At 41.8% G+C, this 13,944-nt stretch overlaps 1 protein-coding gene across 1 annotated transcript in view; it reads right to left on the bottom strand.

The window, feature by feature from the left end:
- cntn6 (contactin 6) overlaps positions 1-13,598 on the bottom strand; it is a 109,905-nt gene extending 96,307 nt beyond the window's left edge. The window contains exon 1 of the mRNA XM_028576694.1: positions 13,475-13,598. The gene's annotated coding sequence lies outside the window, so the exon portion shown is untranslated. The remainder of the gene's footprint in view (positions 1-13,474) is intronic.
- Positions 13,599-13,944: the final 346 nt, after the last annotated feature.

The following is a 13,944-nucleotide window of genomic DNA, read 5'->3' as shown; positions in this document are numbered from 1 at the left end:
CATCGCATTAAAATAATCTGAAATGACAGCACAAATAAATGTGTGCTCCTCCATATTTTAGATTAGATTCTATAATCAATACACAAACAGCAGAGGAGCGTGTAATGCCATATATGACACGCCTCTCAGGGTGGAGGCTATGCGGACCTGCCGAGTTCTCATCGCTGGGACTGTCCACTCGCACAAAGTAATGAGATCATCCCGGGTGAAGTGATGCTGAAAATGAATCATCTCCTCCCTATCCCCTAACGGGACGGTGGGCACATTTCTCCTAGACCTTGTACTCTAAGGCCATCCATCCTCCTCCACCACACAGGGCAGTGGCTTCACTCATCACACACAGCCCAGCACTGCCACCCCCCCCAACAAAAGCACCTGACATGAAGCCCGTATCTAATCTAATCATAGCCGTACAGGTCAACTCCAGCAACAGCATTTCTATAAGAAGTATTGTGACTTCCATTTGGGTGGTCATTCACTTGTGGCTTAAATCCAACCACAAATTGTTTCAGCGGAGGTCCAGTTATTGTGCGGCCAGGCGATGATCTATATTTGCTGATAGAGGCATGTAAGCAGCACAGTAAATACACACTAATACCCTTGCACCTTCAGGACATGTTTTCTGTTAAGACTAAATGTATTTCAGTTTAACGCCTGTACTGTGCCTAATACATAAATAGCATTAGAGACCAATACCCGAAATGCCAGGGTCTAAAACCCTAAATGACTCTCACCCTGGCTAAGTGCATGGAGAGGGTTGTCAGCAAACATCTTGTTATTCCATCCATAGAACAGTTTATAGTTTGCTTACAAGACACACAGGGGGACTGAGGCTGCTACTCGCACCAGGTCAACATGGTTGTCAGTAATCTACAAAAGACTAAGGCATATGTATGGATTCTATTCATTGACTTTAGCTCAGTTTTGTAAACAAAGCAGATAGATGTACTCCTGCAACGGCTTCTGGACTTGTAGCCCTTTAATATAGGACACGACAACTCGGCCGCTGCGCCCCATACCGACCAAAGTGCCGGCTCAACGCAACACTTGGCATGTTCGCACTTAAAAGTTCTACATTGTTGAACCTTTGCTGCGTACCGTGACAAATGCCCCACACAGCCATTGGGGAATGAGGCAGGCAGCCAGCTGGGCACCTAGGTAAAAGTGGAGAAAAAGTAAGTTTCAGAAATCCACACCAGCTCCATCCAACTCTCTCCTGCAAACTACAGAGACATGACAGAGTTCCCCTGCCAAACAAACAAAAAGATCTACAGGGGAGATTTTGTTCTTAGTGCAATAAAAGACCATGAACAAACTGCATTAATCTGCATTCTGCATTGAACGCAGGCTGGACCCTTGTGTATGTTGTATTAATTGCTGTACAATTTCACAAAAATATAAAATACAAAAAATGATGTATGATGATGATGTAATGCGCTGATTTCATTCTGATGATTTTCCGGTTGCTGGACAATAAAGTTGTATTCTATTCTGTTCTGTAACACAATTTTGCTCTAAGACAAAAGTATAAGAACATTCCCGTGGCTAATGAAATCACACTGGTGGGGTTGAAGGATGGCCACAGTCCTAATCTATTAGACCTTGCAGCCTGTTTTCACGCTGCCCAGATATTAGGACAAAGCGCATTGATGAATTCCTGGAGAGGCTTTTTCTAGACAGACACAAACATAAACAATCCAGTGCAAAGATAAAGGAGGTGCAATGTGGCCGTGAAGATAAAGCTTAATCTATCACAACTCAGTAAGTGTTATAGGAAAAGACAGTTGAAAGGTTTAGAATAATCACAGATGTCAGGAGCTATTTTTCATTGTGCAAAGGATATGAGATGTCTGGGAGGGAAATATATCTTGAGGAGCTGTGCTGGGAGATGGGCTGGGGCTGGGACTATTGCCTGGGTAAGTCAGGGGGAAATGGTGCAGGTCACAGGGCCAGTTGACTGACAGTGCCAAAGGAGACAAAAGTTACACAGCCAGGCTGCAGGGACAGACACCTAACAGAAGACAAACAGGCCTTTGACCAGCTGACCTGCTCCAGAGAGCGAGGAGCACGCCATGTGGTCTAAAAACGTCTGTGTTTGTGATGGATGATTCACTCTGGTCACACAAATCCACACGAATGAGCCTGCAGTGGCTATTTGCCATGCAAATTCTCACATAAAGGAGCAGGAAGACTCACACTTCTGTCAAGGTAGCAGTTTAATGCGACTGTAAGCAGCTCATCACACGATTGGTTCATTGCAAATCCATTTAGTGTGCAGTGCATTAATCATGCTGCAGGCTGCCAAGGTTCACCGTTTATGTGACTCTGTAGATTACAAGAGAGCGGTGCTGGAAACTCTCTTTAATGGTACGGAAGCTCTCATTAGGCTCTCTGCATTCATTCATTTTTCCAATGTTGCGTGCAGCCTAACATACAAGCTCACAGAGGTTTGATATAGAAGCAGCTGACTGATGCAGTACGTGCACAGAATCCGCAGAGAATCTGACTTGTATATGAGATTTAGGTTTCTCTGCAAGGTAAGCATTGCATTCCCAAAGTTGAAAGCTATATTACTGGGCCATTTGAGGAAAATAGCTTGTATAGTAGATATCATTATGATATTCTCAATATCCCCATCAAATTCCCTTGGGCACTCTCTCAATTACATACTTCTTGCAGAGCTGCACTGAGTGGGGTTCTGACATTATATTCAGTGCTGAGATGATGTTACCACATCACATAATTAGATTGCATCACAATAAGAGTATATATTAATCCAGATGAGATAATAGTACATAAATACATACACACACACACACACACACACACACACACACACACACACACACACACACACCTACCTCGGTGTGCACTTATTAGATTAATAGTTTTCCATTACGAGCCATGCACAAAGAAAGCGGCTGATTGTCAAAAGCTATCACGATCATTTAGCGAGTGTCACACTTGATCAGAACCAATCTTATCCATCGAAGCTGAGGCTGAATACATGTGTATTAAAAATAGTTATGCCGTTTGCATTAAGCATCAAGAGGCACGATTCATGAAACGTCACACGCACGGACATTGTTCGTCAACATCAGATAGGATTTGAGACAAGAGTTGATAGATGGAGGTGCCAGAGGGAAAGTAATTTCCACTAACTTATTCTACAGTATGCTGCTTTGATTAAGAAGAGGCAAAAGAAGATGAAGAGGGTGCCGCACAGCTTGTTGGTCAATGTATGTACTGTAATATATACATTTCATCAACACAAAGGCATGCATGAGGCAAAAAATAGGAGAGCAAAGTTGCAAGAAATTAATTTAATAGTGTTGTCTGTCTGACATACAACTAGCTCTACATTTAAATACAAAAACATTTCTGTTTCTTTATTTCCATGTCCTCTACATGGATGACCAACTGGTGAGGATGCTGCCTGGTTCGCTCTTAGGTGTACCGCACATCGGGCGTTTTCATCAGGATGGGGGACAATTATTTCAATGCTTGAATACTGCATAATAACACATAGTAAACACAACACACGAGGATTACATCAGTGTAAAACACTTATAGACTGTCATAAACCATTACATGAACTAGCTCCATCTGTCATAAACCATTACAAATATAAACACAAGGTAATTGTCAGTGTGCACAAGCGCAGGCTGCCGGCAAAATGACCATCACATTCGCTGCCACTATGGCTATCTGGCCATCTTAATATGATCTTTAATATCTGCATTTTCACCGTGTGTGACGGAAAATGTAGTCTTTCAGTGTATGCAGAACGCAGCATTTATGTTGCCAGGTATTTTAATAAAGGAATGAGTTAAGCCTTCTGGAGCTCTTTAGAAAAGCAACTTTGTCTTTGGCATGACAGCTAGCGTCGGGACTCGGGGCACCCAGTTTGAAACTGGGACAATCCGGAACAAACAGGGGACGTCTGGTCACCGTATGACTGGGATATATTGCTTTAATCTCAGTCTTTACGACATGTGCATATTTACTGTAAGACCCCTTTTACAGGATTTTCATTTAAAAAGGAGTCAGGTGAAAACATTAAAAAGTCAAGTGGAGACTCATTGAGCTAACGTGAGCTTAATTAGCACGCTAGCTACAGCTGACAAAATCTGCCAGCATCATAATTCAAAAGTCAAAAAGTCACCTTTTTGTCTAGCTCCATCTGAGGGACACACTGTTTCATAAATTACTAAGAATTTCCATGGGAAATCTGCAGAAGTAAAAAAAGGGTAAATTGCATGTTAAAGGTGCAGTAAGCCATGTAGTGCAGATGTTGATTGAAGATTGTTGATATTTGAACTCAACTGAAAAACAAATACAACCCCTCCTTCAGAAGCTCCGCCCCCCCAGATCCACAGACAGATAAGTACTGGGCGGTGGGCACATTCACTTGCTGCCTCCCTCCTATCATCAACTGTCGCCACCTGTTGCCGATTGGCTGGAATAGTGTTCTGTGTTTTTCCATTTATACAGCCAGGGCTGTGTATTAACGCCATATTTGTTTTTCAGCACACACAGAAATTAGAGAGCTAGGTGACCATGAGGACATATCCGCAGAATTTGAAAAACAGGGGATTTAATTAACATCACTTACTAAACCATAAAAGTGTAGAGCAGGAATGAAGCAAGGCAACTGCTACCTGGAGACTAGTCTACATCCACGGCGTTCCATTTCCCGGGATTGCTCCGTTGCTGACGGAAATTCCGCCAGATTTCACTCATTTAGGCTGGATATCTGTTGCCTTGGGCTTTCTTTATGTTGGAATTTTAAATTCCGGTCGATTTATGATGACTGGTTAACTTTTTCTCATATCTCTGCAGGGTAAATCCAGACAGCTAGCTAGGCTATCTGTCCAATCTGAGTTTTCTGTTGCACAACTAAAACAACCTTTGAACGTACACATGTTCTGCCAAAACAAGTTCCTTCCTGAGGCTATTTAGCAGAGGCGACGTTGCTCCGTACGGCGCATGGCGTCGTCCAAGGCGATTGTGATTGGTTTACAAACCAGAACACAACAAACCAGGGCGCGTTTTTCTTTCCATCCCGGAATGCTGTGTGGACTCGCCAGACCCTCCTCTGCAGCGCTGTGGAGGAAGGTCTGGCAATGCGAGACTACCTGGAGACAAACACAAACTGTCTAGAAAGACGTCTCCATCACAGAGCACTCCTGGCTGACATTGTTCTCATGTTCAGCTTTGAATTGCAATAACATGCGCTCCATAAAGATGAAAAGTCACGTCTTTGCGAATGAGAGTGATGATATGGCTATATATACAGTGTATATATATATATATATATATATATATATAGGCTATATATGGTAATATATCACTGCAGAGGACTCCAATAGTCATTACTGTCATGTGACAACTATATAACTCAGTTTGTGTGACTTATCCTGCTGCTGTTGTGAAGTTCTTAGGCTCCTAGCATAGCTAACTATTAGCTGTATATATTGGCAGGAAAATGATGTGAAGGCAAGGGATAAAGCATACACTACCATCACATACAGAAGTTTCTTATTCCATATAGCAAAATCCATACATTGCTCTAAGGCACAAAGCTGCTCTAAATTTTCCACTAAGTCAACTATATCCTCAGTTGGGGATAAACGAACACTTAATGCAAGTCAAGGTTGTATCTGACTGACCAACTGTCAGTCTTCTTTTAGCTTCCAAAAATCCAAACATCCCTCAACTTATAAAACATGCTTTTCGCAGGACATCAATTATTCACCCCACAACACCTTTTTTTGGATTTCTATTCTAAGGATCAGCCGATACTCCAACTGTTATGGACACCATCTATTCAAGAGTTTCCAATGTGTCTGTGTGACAGGTTCATATTACAGGCTTCCTTTCTATCAGTGTTGAGCAGGTGCTGCTCGACTTGAAGCGGAGTCTGCTTTTGAAAACGTGCACTGCCACTAATGTGTTAGTGATTCCGGGGCAACAGAGGATTTGTTCGAGGAAAATAAGCATGGCTCCCATCTTCTTTGTGAGGTATTATATTCAGTCATCTTTCCCTCACACCTTACAGTCTGACTGAACAGCCTGTTTGTACATTTCCAAACTTCACTGTGGCTTGTCTTGGTTGCTGATAGCTAGTATCTGTTACTTTATTTACCCGGCGAATAAAACTTCTTCACCTCAAATTATGTTGTGAGCTGTTACTTCCAATATTGGTTTTGGTAATCCTGTGCTGGACTGCAGCTATAGACTTTATTATAAAATTCTAAATCTGGAATATTTTCACTGGTGCAGAGGTACAAAAATATCTAAACAAACAAAAGAAATATCTGCTTCCTGACAAACATTTAATCAAAAATTCCCCCTTTTGACATGATATATTTCTTGGGAAATATCTGACAGAAAAATAATCTGCTGCTTTCCAAACACAAATATGTTGCAAGGCTAAAAAAAGATTAGGCTTAAACCATGGCTGACCACTGAGTGAAGGTGGCCATCTTACATAAGAGATAAAGCAATTCAAGTTGATGTGTGCCAAATCCTGGTACAATAACTGATGGGTTCACAGCAAGGTTCATATGAATGAGTGATTGTTAAAACTATTGTGAAGAAAAAACTACATGAACAGGAATTATTGATGAAATTGTGTATATGTTTACCGATGCAATGTACAGGAAAGCCCTTATCTGGGGTCTGACTATTTTTAGCACAAGGGAGGGCAAAAAAAAAGATGAAAGTAGCTCCCAGTTCAGTGTGGTACAGAACATGGTAATTCCATTTTCTATCCTTCAAAAGAGTGAAAGTGAGGGCTCTGATTTATTCATAAGGCGGGCTTCTTCTGCCAGAGAGCATTAGACAAAGGCAGCTCACACAAAGGTAACAATTCTGCTGAGAAAAGCAAATTACAAATCAAAACAAATCAAACCAAGGTGTGAACAGGTAACATGTTGCACTGCACAGGATACACTACCTTCTTAACTCAACAGTTGACAAGTACAACTTTGGTATCAAGCAAGTGAGCTGAAATCTTCTTTCCATACAAACCTTGAGGCGGCTGTTGGTCAGGCTATTTCATTTATTTCCTCCCTCAACAGCTACATGAGGAGTACCAACTTCTGCCCTCTGGGAGGCGCTTCAGGGTGCCAAGTTGCGCGGAAAATCAGTACAAGCACTCCTTTATTCCTCACTCTATAACACTACTCAACCAATCAACAACCCCGCCCATCCCACCAAACATACAGTACGTCCACCATACTTGGACTACACCCCCCCCCCCAACCGCCCTCCTCACTCATCCCACGAACATGTTATCTGTGAACCATTGTGGGTCTGCAATCATAACAATTATATATAATATACGTTTGGATGTGGTGTGTGTGTGCGTGCGTGCGTGCGTGACGGACGGAAAGGCGTGTCAGATGCTCTTGTTGGTTGATCATACAGATGTTTTTTGATGTTTGTGATTTTTATGTTATCTGTAGATGGTTGGAGCCGACGAGGCGAGAACATTTTTTGGTTGAGCAGACAATAAAGTTGTATCTTCTTATTCCAATACTATGGTGTAAAATGCTCCTTCCTGGCTATAAGGTGCCTTGCAGCTCCATGTCAGAAATGATTCAGCATGCTTGTGGCTGCACAGCCTCCATAAAGCTTCTGTCAGTCTCTATCAGAGAGTGAAGGTCACCACTCTGTCCTGCTTACCTGGCCTCCTGCCGCCCCACCACATGTCCTCACACTGCACCTTCAGCCTCCCCCTGAACCTCGTCTGTCTACTCGGGCTACAGATCGGAAAACATTGCATTTATCTCTGTTACTATGTTGATAAATCACTAACTGCAATATTGGCCTGGGCTAATATAGAGTAGTCGTCTCAGTTTTCCTGCAGAATTAATGGCTAGAAAAGCCTCTGAAGCAATATTTGGATCATCATGGGTCAGAAAATCTCTCCACTAAATTTCACACTCTTCTATGTGTTTTAGGGTCAGCAGCTCTTGGAGGCCTTACAGATATATTGAGACACTGAGTGAAAGAAGCGTACTGTAAAAAATATGGCGTTTGGTTGAACAGGCTGTTTGAGATAGTTATGGTCAGGAAGTATCTAAAGCTGAAATGATTTGTTGATTAATCTGCAACTATTTTGATAATTAATAATTATCATTTGATACATTTTTAAGCAGAAATGTCAAATATTTTCCTGTTCCAGCTTCATAAATGTGAGAATTTGCTGCTTTTTTCTCTTTTATAAAATTGTAAATTAAATATCTTTGAGTTTTGGACTGTTTGGTGCAACTGTTTTTCATCTGTTTTCAAATGTCTACTTGGGATCTAGGAAATTATGATGGGTATTTGTCACTATATAACATAAAACAACTAAGCAAAAAAGTTCATTCTAGAAGTAGCCCTTCATCACACTAAACTGACCGAATAACACAAATTTAAAATGCTAGTTATCAGATATTAGCTTATTAGTAGTCTATATCCACGACGTTCCACTTGCTCCGGACGGATGTAAGTCTTTTTTGCCGGATGTCCGTTACCTTCCGCTTTCTTTTTGTTGTAATTTTAAACTTTGGTGGATTTGTGAGGACTATGGTTAACTGCTCCTCAGAACTCAGCAGGGTAAATCCAGACAGCTAGCTAGACTATTTGTCCAATCTGAGTTTTCTGTCGCACGACTAAACAACCTTTGAACGTACACATGTTCTGCCAAAACAAGTTCCTTCCTGAGGCTATTTAGCAGAGGCGACGTTGCTCCGTACGGCGCATGGCGTCGTCCAAGGCGATTGTGATTGGTTTACAAACCAGAACACAACAAACCAGGGCGCGTTTTTCTTCCCATCCCGGAATGCTGTGTGGACTCGCCAGACCCTCCTTCGCAGCGCTGTGGAGGAAGGTTTGGCAATGCGAGACTACCTGGAGACAAACACAAACTGTCTAGAAAGACATCTCCATCACAGAGCACTCCTGGCTGACATTGTTCTCATGTTCAGCTTTGAATTGCAATAAAATGCGCTCCATAAAGATGAAAAGTCACGTCTTTGCGAATGAGAGTGATGATATGGCTATATATACAGTGTATATATATATATATGGGCTATATATGGTAATATATCACTGCAGAAGACTCCAATAGTCATTACTGTCATGTGACAACTATATAACTCAGTTTGTGTGACTTATCCTGCTGCTGTTGTGAAGTTCTTAGGCTATTCTATTTTGCAGAGGCACGAGGCTCCATCCGGCGCTTAGCACCGCTAAAGACGATTGTGATTGGTTTAGAGCATTGATCTTTAACAGGGGTTCTGGGAACCCTAGGGGAACCTCAGAGTCAATGCAGGGGGCCTCCAAATTATTATTATATACATTTTTTAAAGTTAAATAAATAAAAAAGTCTTAACATGAGTCCAACATATTAGCAAATATAAATCCCAATTGATGATAGGCTTACTGGCTTATACTGTAGGTAAAGTAGTCACTATGATAGCCATCCACAGATACAGTCAATCCTAAAGCCGCCTACACATAGATAGATTTGCTCTCTGCACAACGCTAGGTATGGCGAAGAGCAGGTATTCGTCATCAAGGGTGGCAGGGAAGCTACAGTATTTCCTGTTGCTAGGTAACGACATGCTGTTATCTCACTGGTTGCACTTTCGAAAGGTCAGCGGCAACTAGGTCAAAGTTGAAATAACTGGAACTTTGAGCACAGCGCAAAGCAGCAAATCCGAGCGGTGCGCGACGCCAGGGGGGGTAGCGCAGCGCATAGTTGGGCGCCACCGCCACCTCTCCATGGGAAATCAACGGAACGGCCGGCACAAAGCGGTTTTGCCGCCAATCATGTGTAGGCAGCTTAAGGATTCACTGTGCCACATGTATGTTTTACCATTAGAACATGTTTTATGAAATCATGCCAACAATTATTTGAATATCTTATTCTATGCAAAAAAAAAAGGTATGTATAAAGGCTTTAGGCCACCCTACTAGTTATTGTAGGCCCAGTTTAATATGCAAGTTCATTTTATACAATATATGCAATAGGGGGTCCCTGCTCTATCTCTCTTTCAGTTAAAGGGTCCTTGGTTTAAAAAAACGTTGAAGACCCCTGGTTTAAAGAAATGCCGACAAACCAGAGCACATTTTTCTCCCATCCCAGAATGCTGTGTGGACTAGCCAGACCCTCTTCCGCAGCACTGTGAAGGAAGGTCTGGCAATGCAAGACTATCTTACATTGTTAGATACAATCACTATCCAGAAATAAGAATCCTCCTTCATTAATACTATTTTAGTAATAAGATGCCTCTCCTAAAGCATCTCCAAAGGAAAATCACAAATAGTATAAATGTACACATTAACGTTGATCACCATATTAAGATTATCACACGCGAGAAACAAAAAGCAAAAAACATTTTGATTTAAACTGATCTATTTTAAAAAAACATTTTACCCATCCTATGTTTGGCTGATGATATTTGTAATCCAAGTTATTAAACTGCACGCTGACAGACATCAGCCGATCAAAATTCACACCATAATAAGCACACTTCTCTGGATTCTTTTCCAAAACTGACAAAAATCAAATGAATGACAACATCTGTCTCTGGTGTGCATTCTTTCATTAAGTATCTCGAGCTACCTTGACCAAAAGGTTATTTCTAATAAAGAAGAATTTCTTTTAATCTCGAGCCTGTGGGGCCTCTTAGGTGTGATCTGGTCACATTTGATGGATATCTCTCTGTCCAGTCCTTCCTCCAGGCTGCAGTACGAGGACGCTGACAAACAGCACGACCAAGGAGACATAATAAACCTGTAGATATATAGGTTTTTTAAATATTACAAATGAGCTCACTCACACGGCAAAATATTCTATTGATTGAAAAGATGCTTTGCAGATGATTGCAGGTATCAAATGTTATGAGACGTCAGGAGATAATTCGATCCATAAGATATAACATGGATTTTCAAAATTGGTGTGTAGTACAGATGGATAATTTAATAGTATCATGACTTGCCTTTTAGTGTAACTGTGACATTCTCATATCATATTATTTACAACATAATATGATCCAAATTCATGATTTAGAAAATGCAATGCATACAAGTGGATCAGTTTGATTATCTTACTTCACATTACACATAGTTAATAGAAATACATTGTTAAAATTAAATTTAAATTAAATAAAAAAAAAAATATATATATATATATATATATTAGTGCAGCTTTAATGATATTTTGATATAACCATACAGCCCACGTCTAGTTTTATGTACACGATGGTAATGTCCTGACTTCACACCAATAGACAGCAGAGATGTGGTTGTGCCACAAAGATCATTTCCAGGAGTAGCTTCTCCTTTAGGACAAACACAGCCATCAGTTTTACAGTGAAACTTAACAGTAAAATGCAACATATCCCATGTCACAGTATCCACTGGCTGCCTGTCTGGCTGCTGGCCAAGGATGTATTTTATTTGGAGAGCAGAAGCGACTGACAGATGCCTGAGCAGCAACACAGCATTCATCAAGGCATCGGTAGCCTGTGAATACAGAGGCTGCCTCTGCTTGTATCCACCTGCAGCTATTAAGACTGCCAAATCCCAGGCATGAGAGGAGCTGGCTGAAGCAGTACTCCGGTATCACAGACCTGACCCCACTAGACAACAGTCAGCTCTGGGTGTTAAACCAACCCATCCGCTCCATACATCACTGTTATCTCTATCACCCCTGTGAAGATTAGCCTTCAGCCCGCGCTACCTAACTGTTCAGATTGCCGCTGCTGAGCAAAAACCCAGAGAACCCAGGCAGCAGCCTGAAGTGATAACCCCCAAAAAACAAGGTTTATATGCTGAAATGTGGAGGAATACACTGACATCATCAACCTCCCAAATAAATCCAGCAGCACTAAATAATATAATTCACTCACACTTTCAAATGTGTCATTTTTGTACAGTTTATCATTCTGTTCACCTCCGTTGGATGAAATAATGGTGGGTTTAATGAGTCCTAATTTAGCTCAGGTTCCCCCAGAAACACCCCGAGGCGTACCTGGAAGACACCAAATTGGAAAACACTGCATACGTGCTCATTTTGCAGGCAATGATGATGTAAACAGCAGCGGACAGATCGAACTCCATGTTGGTGTATCAGCTGTATTTTACGCAGACAACACTGCATGCCTGGTGGAACAAGAATAAAATAATACTGTTGTGAGTTGTTTATGCGCTGGATTATCTCGGGGTTTTTTTAAATGAAGGGAGCCCAGTGGCCGGAATGTGCCTGCCACTGTCATTATGTGGTGATGAGGATGTGAAGGGGCCCATATGTATTCTCTAGATGACCCTCCTGAGAGTAATCGACGGGGCTACATGAACGTGGCAGGTTTATTAAGCCAGTTCTTAGGAATTAAGCCACAAAGTGGCATATTAATCATCATTTCACTGGACTAAGTGACAGAGGAGTGTGATCATTGGATATCATTTTGGGGGTGGGGGATAGGGGGGGTGCATTTGAGTGAATATGGCTAATGGCAAATTTATGTTCCTTCCTGGGTGGGAACGGGGTGAGTGAGTGTGTGGTTATCAGTGTGTGTGTGTGTGTATGGGGGGGGGGGGGTAATTTTTCCTTTTAATGATCTGTGTATATCAGCACAAAAACATAATCAAAGCAACGGCTCAAGACTTCTGAAGAAGGAGGTAAGATACCTAAACATCAGAAACTGCAAGCATATGGACACACACACACACACACACACACACACACTGTAGTGTAGGTGGGCACGACTCTTCTAATGATAAGCTTTTCAATAATTTTTATCAAGCAATTTATCACAAACTCATGAGTGTACAATAACAAAAAAAACGTGATTTTATATTTCTCACTGTATTTCTCACGATAACACACGCGACGGACACCAGCGTAGTCCATGAAAAAACACTTTGAGGAAGCCTCTGTTCGCAATCCCTGATCCCTCGCGGCAGGTGTCTCTTGCGCGTCAACATGATCACCTTTAGTGATGATAAGAGGAGAGGAAAAGGCGCATTTCACTTCTACCTCTACTCATATGTGCACACCTCATGTGTGTCTTGCAAACTGAATTATTCTTGCATTAACGGTAGCCTCTCTCTCTCCACAACGCGGGCTACCAAAGTCCCTGTTACCAGTGCGCTGCAGCCTGGTGGAATGTGCAAAGGATCACGATGTTGCACTCCGGTACTGATTAAACTACACTGTTGGCTGCTGAGTCTTAACTTTCTTTTCTTTTTAAAATGCTTAAAAATGGGGATACGTGGAGGTATAAAGAGCACCAAAAGGGGATCATCTCATCCTATACAGTTACACGGTAACTGCACACGCAAACGCATGGCAAGGAAATTGGCAGTGGATTATCTGTGCGCCGCAGCGTGCCGCCGGCAGGCAGATGCACGCTGAATTGTACAAAAGATCGCACAATATTGCATAGCATAATAACTTTGACGGATGTCTTACCTGTTCAGGAGAGGAGACACGACAGTAAGCAGGGGAGAGAGGATGTCGGGCGGAGCGCCGAGCCACACAGCCTGCACGGTGGATGAAGGGACTGCTACACGTCCCAGCACTAAACTCCAAAGTGCGTCTGTCTTTTTTTCCACGCCAATAAAGGACAGCGAGATTCAGACCACCCCTTTTATTTCAAAGTATATCCAACTGTTTCCTCCTCCTCCTCATAATAATAATAATAATAACAGAATCCTGTATGTGGTGGCAATATTCTGCACTATAGGCCTAATCATTTTTTTGTCAGTTAAGTGTGAATGGTAAAATAACCTACTGTAGGCTACACATCTGGGCATTATCTGCCCTTAGCATGTATCTGACAGCTGATGATGTTCATTAGCTTTCACTCAAGTTCTCATATGATTTTTAAGGGTTATTTCATTCTTCTGTGAATTGGCAAAACATATAGGCTACCCTTAATA

The sequence above is a fragment of the Perca flavescens genome, chromosome 4 (genome assembly GCF_004354835.1).
Source record: "Perca flavescens isolate YP-PL-M2 chromosome 4, PFLA_1.0, whole genome shotgun sequence".
Lineage (NCBI taxonomy): Eukaryota > Metazoa > Chordata > Actinopteri > Perciformes > Percidae > Perca > Perca flavescens.
Note: the sequence above shows the minus strand (reverse complement) of the source record. Positions and strands in the feature narration are given on the sequence as shown.